The following is a 12,177-nucleotide window of genomic DNA, read 5'->3' as shown; positions in this document are numbered from 1 at the left end:
GATATCGACAAGTTAAGTAACTCGACATTTTTCATACATTTATTTAACCTTTGGACTTTATCCCATGCTTCACCAACAGACTATAATTTAAAAACTTGAAACCTATTATGAATATATATGATTCTACTTTTCTAAAACGTTTTATGATATAACGATTTCTATTATTTTAACCTTTTAACAAAATGATTCTTAAATATATTTAGTTTTGAAAAACAAAATTATCATATTTATTTGATTTATTTTCAAACGTACAAAAACGTTTTTAGTTTAAAAAGAACTTTATTATTAAAACGTATATAATTTTTATAAATACTTAGAACCACTTTTGACAACTCATTACTTAACTTGTATGATAAAGATAACGATATTTATATTTTATTTTATTAAATATAAATAACGATTTAAATTAATATTATATATATTTATACGCGTATTATACGTACATAGTTTTATACTTTTACTATACTTTAACTTTACATTTACTTTACTTTTACTTTACTTTAACTTTAATAATTCATACTTTAATAATTCACTTTAATAATTCATACTTTAATAATTCACTTTAATAATTCATACTTTAATAATTCACTTTAATAATTTATACTTTAATAATTCACTTTAATAATTCATACTTTAATAATTCACTTTAATAATTCAAAAATCTATTATAAATAGAATTCAATAGGTTTCATTATATCATAGAAACTTGAAATATATTTCTCTAAACTCTCTCAATCGACTTACATATATATATTTACTCAGTATTATTTCAAGATATTATTAGTATACATAAAATAATACGACGAGGTCATGAGCGTATTATTTCAAAATGGATTTTTCGAGCGGGATAGAGCTAAGGAAAACATGGGTTATAGCTATGGAGGTTATGGGTATTGTTCAGGGGTATGCTCGTGAGGTCAAACTAGTGTTTATCATCTCCATTGTGTCTACGTACTTTCCTGCAATATTGAATCTCAATATTGATACGTGAGTACTCATAACTTAACTTTTATATATTATTAGTGTATCCCTGACTAGTGCTCGAGTATATAGGATTATGCATGCTTGTACGTTTGATATTGTCGTTAGTTAGGTTATGTTGAATCCTGAATTAGATACATATGCTACTGAGATAAGGTATAGGATATGCATGTCGTTGGAAAGATAGCAAAAAATTAAGAACTTTTCCTTTAGAACTCGTGTGATTTCGATGAACGGATTAAAAGATATAGTCAACTGAATTATTATTAATATTAGAATATTTATTGTTAAAATGATTATTATTATTACTATCGTCGTTATTATCGTCGTTATTATTATTATTTAATTATTATTATTATTATTATTATTATTATTATTATTATTATTATTATTATTATTATTATTATTATTATTATTATCATTATCGTTATTAATATAAGTATTATGATTGTTATTGTTATTACTATCGTTATTACCATTAAGATTATTATTATTATTATTATTATTATTATTATTATTATTATTATTATTATTATTATTATTATAATTATTAGTATTATCATTGATATTATTATAATACTTATTAGTATCATTATCATTAAAACTAATATTAGTATCATCTAATTATTATGATTACTATTATTATCATTATTATGAATACGATATAAAAGATGACTAAAAGCTATTAAATGAAACGATTAGGAAATAATGAGTAAGAGTATCATGATGAAATTAAAATATTATAAGATATTGATTTAGATAAAATTATCGTTCTTATTATTTTTATCATTACTATTATTATTAAAAGTATCGTTAGTATTAAAAATATCATTTTAACAAAAATTATCATTTTAATAGAGATGTCATTGTTACTATAAAATATCATTATTATTATCATTTTAAATAGAATTATTATTTTAAAGATAATATTAAAAATTATCGTAAATATTAAAATTATCATAATTAGAATTATCGTTTTATCATAATGTCATCTTAGTAATTATAAATATTGATATTTTTATAATAATTATTATTATTACAAAATAATACAACTTTTACTTACTATCATTATAGATATTATTTTATCAAATAAATATGTGATACAAACATATTTTACTACGTGTAATAAATTACTTTAATAATACCTATCATATTATCTTTATGATATTAAATGAACCCTATAAATTTTATTACTTAATATATATAAAAGTATATTTTATTATATAAATTTTAATATAAAATTTTATTTATTAATAAATGAATTATATTATTTACTCTAATAAATCTTTTAAAAATATTTAAAAATATAGAACGACGATATTTAAACTATATATTAATCATGTATAGATTTTTGGAAATTATTTTGAGTCAAATTGACTTTTGTTAACTTTTGCATATTAGTCTCGAGCATTAGGATTGTGGTACACTATGACTTGACCTAATTTGTTAGACAAATATTGACCAACATATAAATATATATAATTAATTTAGGTTCATGAATCCGAGGCCAACCTTGCACTTGTTCAATGATGTTATATGTATTTTTACAACGAAATACAGTATGGTGAGTTTCATTTGCTCCCTTTTTAAATTCTTTTGCAATATTTTTTTTTGGGACTGAGAATGCATGCGCTGCTTTTGTAAATGTTTTACAAAATAAGCACAAGTTCATGAAACTACATTCTACGATTGTCTTGTTATACCGGATATCTGTACTTATTATTATTATGCTTGGTAACCTAAGAATTAGTGAAAAACACTAATTGACGCGAATCCTAAAGGTAGATCTACGGGCACCAACCACCCCCATTTTCGAATAGTGGAAATGCTTTAGTACTTCGAAGGGTTCTTGTCATACATTTGAATAGTGGAATGTATGATGCTAGATATCTTAAGCGCTCTATGTTAAGGTCGGTTACCAGGCGACTCATCGTATGAATGATTTTTGCAGTTGTAATGATCCTGCGCATTTACTTAAATGAAATCTTGTGGCTTATTAAACATTATGATTATTTTATAGAAATTAAACCTATGAACTCACCAACCTTTTGGTTAATACTTTAAAGCATGTTTATTCTCAGGTGTTAAAGAAATCTTCCGCTGTGCATTTGCTCATTTTAAAGATATTACTTGGAGTCATTCATGGCATATTTCAAAAGATGTTGCATTCAAGTTGTAGAGTTCAATAGAGATTATTATTAAGTAAATGACAGATTAGGTCATTTATAGTTAGATATTATGAAATGGTATGCATGCCTGTCAATTTTCGATGTAAAGAAAGTTTATATTTTAAAAACGAATGCAATTGTTTGATAAATGTATCATATAGAGGTCAAATACCTCGCGATGTAATCAACTATTGAAAATCGTTTATAATGTATATGAACGGGTCCTTTCAGGGACCATCTGTTGAAGACTTCGTCCGGGTGGATTAGGACGGGTCACTACAGGTGGTATCAGAGTGGTGGTCTTAGCGAACCCGGTCTTGCATTAGTGTGTCGAACTAGTAGTTGTTAAGATGCATTAACGAGTCTGGACTTCGACCTAGTAGTTGTTAGGATACGTTAATAAGTCTGGACTTGAACCAGGTCTGCATGTCAAGAGTTTTGCTTACCATTCTTTGTCGAAAAATATTTACCTATCGTTTTCAGTCTCGACAAATCTTATTGCAATTATTGTATAGATGGTATATAGATAAATTCATATCCCATCACATTAAACCTTGTCTGGCCCATTTCCTTAATTCCCTCCTTAATCTACGGGATCTTCTGTACTATATACAGGTATTCTATGTAATTAGAACATCATTCGATATCCGGAAATCATTTCATATCGAAAATCCTTTATCTAATCGTGTAAGATAAATTCTGCAACTAGTTCAAGTTCCTTGGATTCCGACAGCTATTCCGATTTTGATTTGCACTCTAGCTCCAAAAGCAGTGTAACAAGAATGGATCAACCAATTAGCCATCATCAATTCTGGATGAATTGGGGATGAGTTCGTAGTCGACTTAATCAACGGAGACGAGAAGAAGGTGATCCCTTCCATCAACCAAATTCACCTCTTGGCGAAGAACCTGAATCACTTACCGGTGAACCAGTCCGAAACACCATTTCACCCTCACTTCCAGGATATCTCGCCATGATTATATAATATCTCGAATTCTAAATCTTATTCATCTCCTCATTTTAGAAGAAGTCAACGAACTTCGCGCTCGAGTAATGGCTTTGGAGAATATGGTGCAAAACTTACAAGCACCATCAGCATCACTGACACCAACGGTACCGCCAGCAACATCACCAGTACCACTAACAACACAAGCCTCAACATCACACGCCTCAACATCACAATCTATACCTCGAGCAATATCTTCGTTCTACGTATCGTTCTGCATCATTATCTTCATTCTTCATGGCGATTATATAATCTCTAATGTTTTAGAGATTATGTATTCTAGTTCTAACGGTAAATCAAATGAGTTTAATATTATATTGACTCATTAAATCCTTGATTACATCTGAAGAAAATATATATGTATATATATATTTTCATAAAGATTGTAATTAAAAGTTCTCTTGTACAAACTGTTAATGGAGAAAATATTTTAACGGGTAGGTAATACCCGATGAATATTTAGTTTTTACATTAATAAGTTACACTGTACATTCTTCAAATCAGATTCAACAGTCAGTTACTATCCTACATACAAACACAGATATACGTATCCGTTTATCCACGAATAACCATTTTCATTCCAATTCAATTTCATATTCGAATTTTGACCAATCATAATCCAAGTCAAGATTTAACATGTGATATAATGAAGAAATTATTGACAGAATAAAAAGTGATTAGAAACAAACTAATTAACTATATAAAAATTTTGTTAAGAATTCACGCTAACAATATCCTAGCTAACTGTTCCTATATCCGTTATGACTATTCCCCTATTACATTTTATTTATTACCATTTTAATTATCGCAATTAATTATTGCAATTTTAATACTCCCAATTTTATTTATCGTCATTTAAATACTGTCATAATATACTAGTATGGGTTAATCCTGAGACAATATAATATAATCTTGATTAATTAGATTATATATTGAACTATTGAACTATTGGACTACATTTGAACTACTAACATTGGACAATTAAAAAGGTATTAATGTAGCAACCCGACTTTTTCCGTTTACTATCGTTATTTGTCCGTTAAGTATTTAACGGTGGTTACCTAGACTTGTGTGTTTAATGGAATTAAATACATTGATAATGCTAAAAACAAACATATATTTCATAGCATTATCCCTCAAGAAAGACAAGCTTTTAGTTCTGTTCTATTTACAAGTGATATTCGTTTAAATAATAAAAGGTGAAGATAAAAGAAAGATTCGACGAATTGAAGACGCAAACGACCAAAAAGTTCAAAAGTACAAAGTACAATCAAAGAGGTTCCAATTATTGATGAGAAACGTCTCGAAATTACAAGAGTACAAGAAGCAAAACGCAAAGTGCAAGATATTAAATTATACGCAAGGACGTTCGAAAATCCGGAACCGGGACCAGAGTCAACTCTCAATGCTCGACGCAACGGACTAAAAATTACAAGTCAACTATGCACATGAATATAATATAATATATAATTAATTCTTAAAATTAATATATATATATTATATTATATTATAAAAACCGTCGGCAGAAGAAACAAGGACATGTGAACTTCATCAGCTGGCCATGCGATCGCATGGCCTTGAAGAGTAATCTTCATGCGATCGCATGAGCCCCTTTTTCAGCCCACGGGCCTATAAATTTCGAGCTTTGGTTCATCATATAACACATCTTTTTCTTTCTCTCTATCATACGATATATATATATATATATATATATATATATATATATATATATATATATATATATATATATATATATATATATATATATATATATATATATATATATATATATATATATATATATATATATATATATATTATATTTTAATTTTAATTTTAATTTTAAATCCTAATAATAAGGGTATGTTAGCGAATGTTGTAAGGGTGTAAGTCGAAATTCTGTCCGTGTAACGCTACGCTATTTTTAATCATTGTAAGTTATATTCAACCTTTTTAATTTAATGTCTCGTAGCTAAATTATTATTATGCTTATTTAATACCAAAGTAATCATGATGTTGGGCTAAATACTAAAATTGGGTAATTGGGCTTTGTACCATAATTGGGGTTTGGACAAAAGAACGACACTTGTGGAAATTAGAATATGGGCTATTAATGGGCTTTATATATTTTTTTTTAACTAAATGATAGTTTGTTAATTTTAATATAAAGATTTACAATTGGACGTACCTATAAATAACCATATACACTCGATCGGACACGATGGGCGGGATATTTATATGTACGAATAATCGTTCATTTAACCGGACACGGGAATGGATTAATAGTCTATGGAATTATTAAAACAGGGGTGAAATTATGTACAAGGACACTTGGCATAATTGATAACAAAGTATTAAAACCTTGGGTTACACGCAGTCGATATCCTGGTGTAATTATTAAACAAAGTATTAAGACCTTGTTACAGTTTAAGTCCCCAATTAGTTGGAATATTTGACTTCGGATATAAGGATAATTTGACGAGGACACTCGCACTTTAAATTTATGACCGATGGACTGTTATGGATAAAAACCAGACGGACATATTAAATAATCCAGGACAAAGGACAATTAACCCATGGGAATAAACTAAAATCAACACGTCAAACATCATAATTACGGAAGTTTAAATAAGCATAATTCCTTTATTTTCATATTTAATTGCACTTCTAATTATCGCACTTTTATTTATTATCATTGTATTTAATTGCACTTTTAATTATCGTACTTTTTAATTATCGCAAGTTTATTTTATCGCAATTTTATTTATCGTTATTTACTTTACGCTTTAAATTAAGTTATATTTATATTTAATATTTTACATTAGGTTTTAACTGCGACTAAAGTTTTAAAAATCGACAAACCGGTCATTAAACGGTTAAAACCCCCCTTTTTATAATAATAATATTACTTATATTTATATTTATATTTTTATAAATTAAAACTAATATAGCGTTAAGCTTGTTTAAGTGTATCCCTGTGGAACGAACCAGACTTACTAAAAACTACACTACTGTACGATTAGGTACACTGCCTATAAGTGTTGTAGCAAGGTTTAGGTATATCCATTCTATAAATAAATAAATATCTTGTGTAAAATTGTATCGTATTAAATAGTCTTTCGTTGTAAAATATACACTATTTCCTAGTACGCCTCGCACACATCAAGTATTTTTGGCGCCGCTGCCGGGGACATTTCTGCTTAAACGCCGGAAGCGCAACGCTATAAAAAAGGATTTTTATTAATTTTTAAGTTTACTTTTATAAAAATACGTTTTTGTAAAAATACGTTTTAAATAATATATTCAAAAATATAAAAAGAAAAACAAAATTTATATATTTTTAAGAGTTTGTTAAATATATAACTTCTATAAAAGTTTCTTTATCTTTATTTTATAAAAATATAAGTTTTATTTAATTTATATAAATATATTATATAATTATATAAAATAGAAAATTTAAAACAGAAAAAAATAAAATAAATAAATAATAAAACTCGAGGCCTGTACTGTAGCAGCCCGTAACCTGGCCCGAAACCCTGGCTCAAGCGATCGCATGAGCCCGAAGGAAAAATCTCATGCGATCACATGAGATCACCTGACACGCCACAGGAAACCCTAGTACTGCATTAATTACGGGTTATAATTATAATTATTTAATTTAAAACCCTAATTAGGTTTAGTTATTTAATTATTTAGTTTAGTTTTATTAATTAATTTATATATTTAGTTTAATTAGTTTAATTAAATTATAAAAATAATACTTTTATAAAATAATAATATAAAAATAATATTTTTATAAAAATTGTACTTTTTACAACTTTAAGATTTTTTTTATATTTTTGTTCCCTTTTTAATTTGTTTTAGCGTAATATTTGTATTTTTCGCTCGTATTTAGTTTTAAGTCATAGTTTTTGCCATAGTTATTTTTATTTCTAGATTTTTAGGCTTTGCCGTAAAATCCCTTAAGTGCTTTTTCTTTAGACTAAGATTTAGGTACTTTAGAATTTTGCGACGCCGTTTTATTTTAGTACCTTTTTAAGTTAATGCCATTTTGGGATATAGTTTTTCTTTTAAGCTTTAATATTTTTAGATGCAACTTTTAATTCTTAGCTTTTAGTTCCTTTTTAAGTTTCGACGCGCTACTTTCTTATTTTTATTTTTTGACGTTTTTCGACGCGCTCTTTTTCTCTCTTATTTCTCGCCATTCTAGTTTTTAGGACATAGAATTTTCTACTTCTTCTCTAAATTTCTTTAAATTAAGAACATTTATTTTAAGTGGTTAAATTGATAGACATCAAAATTTTCTGGTTCGTAGTAATAGTTGGATTTGTACGTGGACCGGGTTATTGGAGCTAAACAGTACTCAATTATATTGAGACCAAACGAATCCTGCTCCTCTGCTGCATCTTTTGGCTATTCGAAACATGGGCAAAATCAGAAAAGTCTATTAATTTGATAACTTATATAATTTTTCTTTCTTTTTAAAAAACTAATAGGATATTCAGTGAATGCACCGAGCAAAACATTCACCACCTTTTGTACGTTCACCACCCGTAACTCGATCAAGACATCTAGCAAATATTGTCACCGTTGATTTTTCTTTAGAATCGTCATACAGTCGACCAAGTACTCCAATTCAAATTTCCGATAATCCATTTTTTGAACCCGACCTCACAATTGAGAATCCGGAGAATATTCAGGGACGATTCATAGATCCTGAACCATTAATCTTTTCTCCGGAACCACCAATCATTCAAACAGAGATTGTTGAGGAACGAACCATTAAATCAGAATCCTCTAGTGATTCAGATTCAACAAATTCAATCATGGAAAATCTGGAACCTCTAAGTATGGAAGACCGAATGTGAGCTAAACGCACTGGCCAAGGTCACGCAATTACTCAACCTGACATTAATGCGCCAGATTATGAAATCAAAGGACAAATTCTACACATGGTAACAAATCAATGCCAATTTAGTGGTGCGCCGAAGGAAGATCCAAATGAACATCTTCGTACCTTTAATAGGATCTGTACTCTATTTAAAATCCGAGAAGTTGAAGATGAACAGATATATCTCATGTTATTTCCCTGGACTTTAAAGGGAGAAGCCAAAGATTGGTTAGAATCGTTACTTGAAGGGGCGATTGATACATGGGACGTTTTAGTTGAAAAATTTCTTAAACAATTCTTTCCGGCATCTAAAGCCGTAAGACTTCAAGGAGAAATTGTTACGTTCATACAGAAGCCAAATGAAACTCTATATGAGGCATGGACAAGATTTAGGAAGTTATTGAAAGGATGTCCGCAACATGGTTTAGACACTTGTCAAATAGTACAAATATTCTACCAAGGATGCGACATCACTACAAGGAAAGACATAGATATAGCAGCTGGTGGTTCCATTATGAAGAAAACAGAAACTGATGCTTACAAAATTATTGATAACACTGCTTCCCACTCACATGAGTGGCACCAAGAAAAAGATATCGTTAGATCATCTAAAGCAGCTAGAGCCGATTCTAGCCATGACTTAGATTCCATTTCTGCAAAGATAGATGCTGTCGAGAGACGAATGGAAAAGATGACTAAAGATATCCACTCAATACGAATTAGTTGTGAGCAGTGTGGAGGACCACATTTAACAAAAGATTGTCTCAGTATTGAACTAACAATGGAACAAAGAGAGAATGTTTCATATATAAACCAAAGGCCTGGAAATAATTATCAGAATAATTATCAACCGCCAAGACCAATTTACAATCAAAATCAGAATTATAATTGAAATGTTCCATACAACAACCAACGAGGTCCTAACAATCAACAAGTATCCAACAATACTTACAACCATCAAAGACCTGTTTTTTAAAACAAACCACCACAAACCGATGATAAAAAGCCGAATTTAGAAGATATGATGACGAAGCTAGTTGAATCTCAAACTCAATTTTTCACATCTCAGAAACAAACCAATGAACAAAATACTCAAGCATTTAGAAATCAACAAGCTTCTATTCAAAATTTGGAACAAGAAGTAAGTAACCTAGCAAGGTTAATAGGTGAAAGAAAACCGGGAAGTCTACATAGTGATACAAATGCTAACCCCAGGAATGAAACAGCTAAAGCTATTACCATAAGAAGTGGTATTACACTTAAACCACCTGAAATACCTGTAATTTCTGAGGAAGTTATTCCTACACCACAAGAACCACAACCTGAACAAGATAAGGAAAAAGAATCGGTAGTTGAAAAGGTTAATGAAGATAACACAGTTAAGGCTAAACCTTATGTTAAACCATACCAACCACCACTTCCTTACCTGAGTAAAATGAGAAAAGAGAGACTTGAAGCCGAGCAATCCAAATTCTTGGATATGTTTAAACAGATAAATGTCAATCTTCCTTTCATTGATGTGATTTCAGGAATGCCTAGATATGCTAAATTTCTGAAAGATCTAATCACAAATAGAAAGAAAATGGAAGAGCTCTCGGCTGTTACTATGAATGCTAATTGTTCTGCAGTGCTGTTGAATAAGATACCAGAAAAACTATCTGATCCAGGAAGTTTCACAATTCCATGTTTTCTGGGTAGTCTAAGTTCAATAGAAGCATTGGCAGATTTAGGTGCTAGTATAAATTTAATGCCGTATTCACTATACACTAAACTAGACCTTGGAGAATTGAAACCAACACGAATAAGTATACAACTAGCCGATAGATCAGTAAAATATCCTAGAGGGATAATGGAGAACATGCTAGTTAAAGTTGGTACTTTAGTATTTCCAGTAGATTTTGTTGTTCTGGATATGGAAGAAGATTTTCAAGTTCCTCTCATATTAGGAAGACCATTCTTAAACACGGGTAAAGCAATGATAGACGTGTTCGGTAAGAAACTGACCCTAAGTATAGAGGACGAGAGTGTTACCTTTTCAGTTGATAGAGCAATGCAACAACCGCAATTTGCAGATGATACATGTTATTATATTCAAACTATAGAATCACATGCAGAATTGTTAGAAGAATTTCCAGAATTACAAGGAACAGGAGAATGTTCTTTAGGAGAAGGAACTGAACCAATTGATGAAACTGAAATGTTAGCTACACTTATGGCTAATGGATATGAACCAACAACAGAAGAAATTCAAATGCTAAAAGAAGAAGACAGATATCGATATAAATCATCGATAGAAGAACCACCGACATTAGAGTTAAAGCCACTTCCAAACCATTTGGAATATGCTTATTTACATGGTGAATCTGAATTACCTGTAATAATATCGTCTTCTCTTACTGAAAATGAAAAATCTCAACTCATTTCTGTGCTAAAAGCTCATAAACCAGCTATTGCATGGAAAATTCATGATATTAAAGGAATAAGTCCTTCTTATTGCACACATAAAATCCTTATGGAAGAAGGTCATAAAACGTATGTGCAACGCCAAAGAAGACTAAATCCTAATATGCAAGATGTTGTTAAGAAAGAAATTATTAAACTGCTTGATGCAGGTTTAATTTATCCAATCTCTGATAGTCCATGGGTAAGCCCAGTTCAATGCGTACCTAAGAAGGGTGGCATGACTGTCATTACAAATGAGAAAAATGAGCTTATTCCTACTAGGACTGTAACAGGATGGTGTGTTTGTATTGATTATAGAAAATTGAATGACGCCACTAGGAAAGATCACTTTCCCTTACCTTTCATTGATCAAATGTTGGAAAGATTAGCCGGAAATAGTTACTATTGTTTCATTGATGGTTTTTCCAGATATTTTCAAATTCCAATAGCACCCGAGGACCAAGAGAAAACCACATTCACGTGCCCTTATGGTACTTTTGCTTACAAACGCATGCCATTTGGACTTTGCAACGCCCCTGCAACCTTTCAAAGGTGCATGATGGCGATTTTTCACGACATGATAGAAAAAATGCATGGAAGTTTTCATGGATGACTTTTCAGTCTTCGGTGATACTTTTGAAACATGTCTAGTTAATCTTGAACGAATGCTTATTAGATGCGAACAATC

The 12,177-nt window shown here is 29.8% G+C and overlaps 1 non-coding gene across 1 annotated transcript; it reads right to left on the bottom strand.

Annotated features, from left to right (window-relative positions):
• Positions 1-9,366: 9,366 nt before the first annotated feature.
• On the bottom strand, positions 9,367-9,473 carry LOC139860849 (small nucleolar RNA R71). Its single transcript, XR_011763467.1, has one exon. It is a non-coding gene; the product is annotated as a small nucleolar RNA R71 (small nucleolar RNA).
• Between the last annotated feature and the right edge of the window lie 2,704 nt (positions 9,474-12,177).

This window comes from Rutidosis leptorrhynchoides, chromosome 7 (assembly GCF_046630445.1).
Source record: "Rutidosis leptorrhynchoides isolate AG116_Rl617_1_P2 chromosome 7, CSIRO_AGI_Rlap_v1, whole genome shotgun sequence".
Lineage (NCBI taxonomy): Eukaryota > Viridiplantae > Streptophyta > Magnoliopsida > Asterales > Asteraceae > Rutidosis > Rutidosis leptorrhynchoides.
The sequence above is the reverse complement of the archived record's forward strand: the minus strand, read 5'-3'. Positions and strand labels throughout refer to the sequence as shown.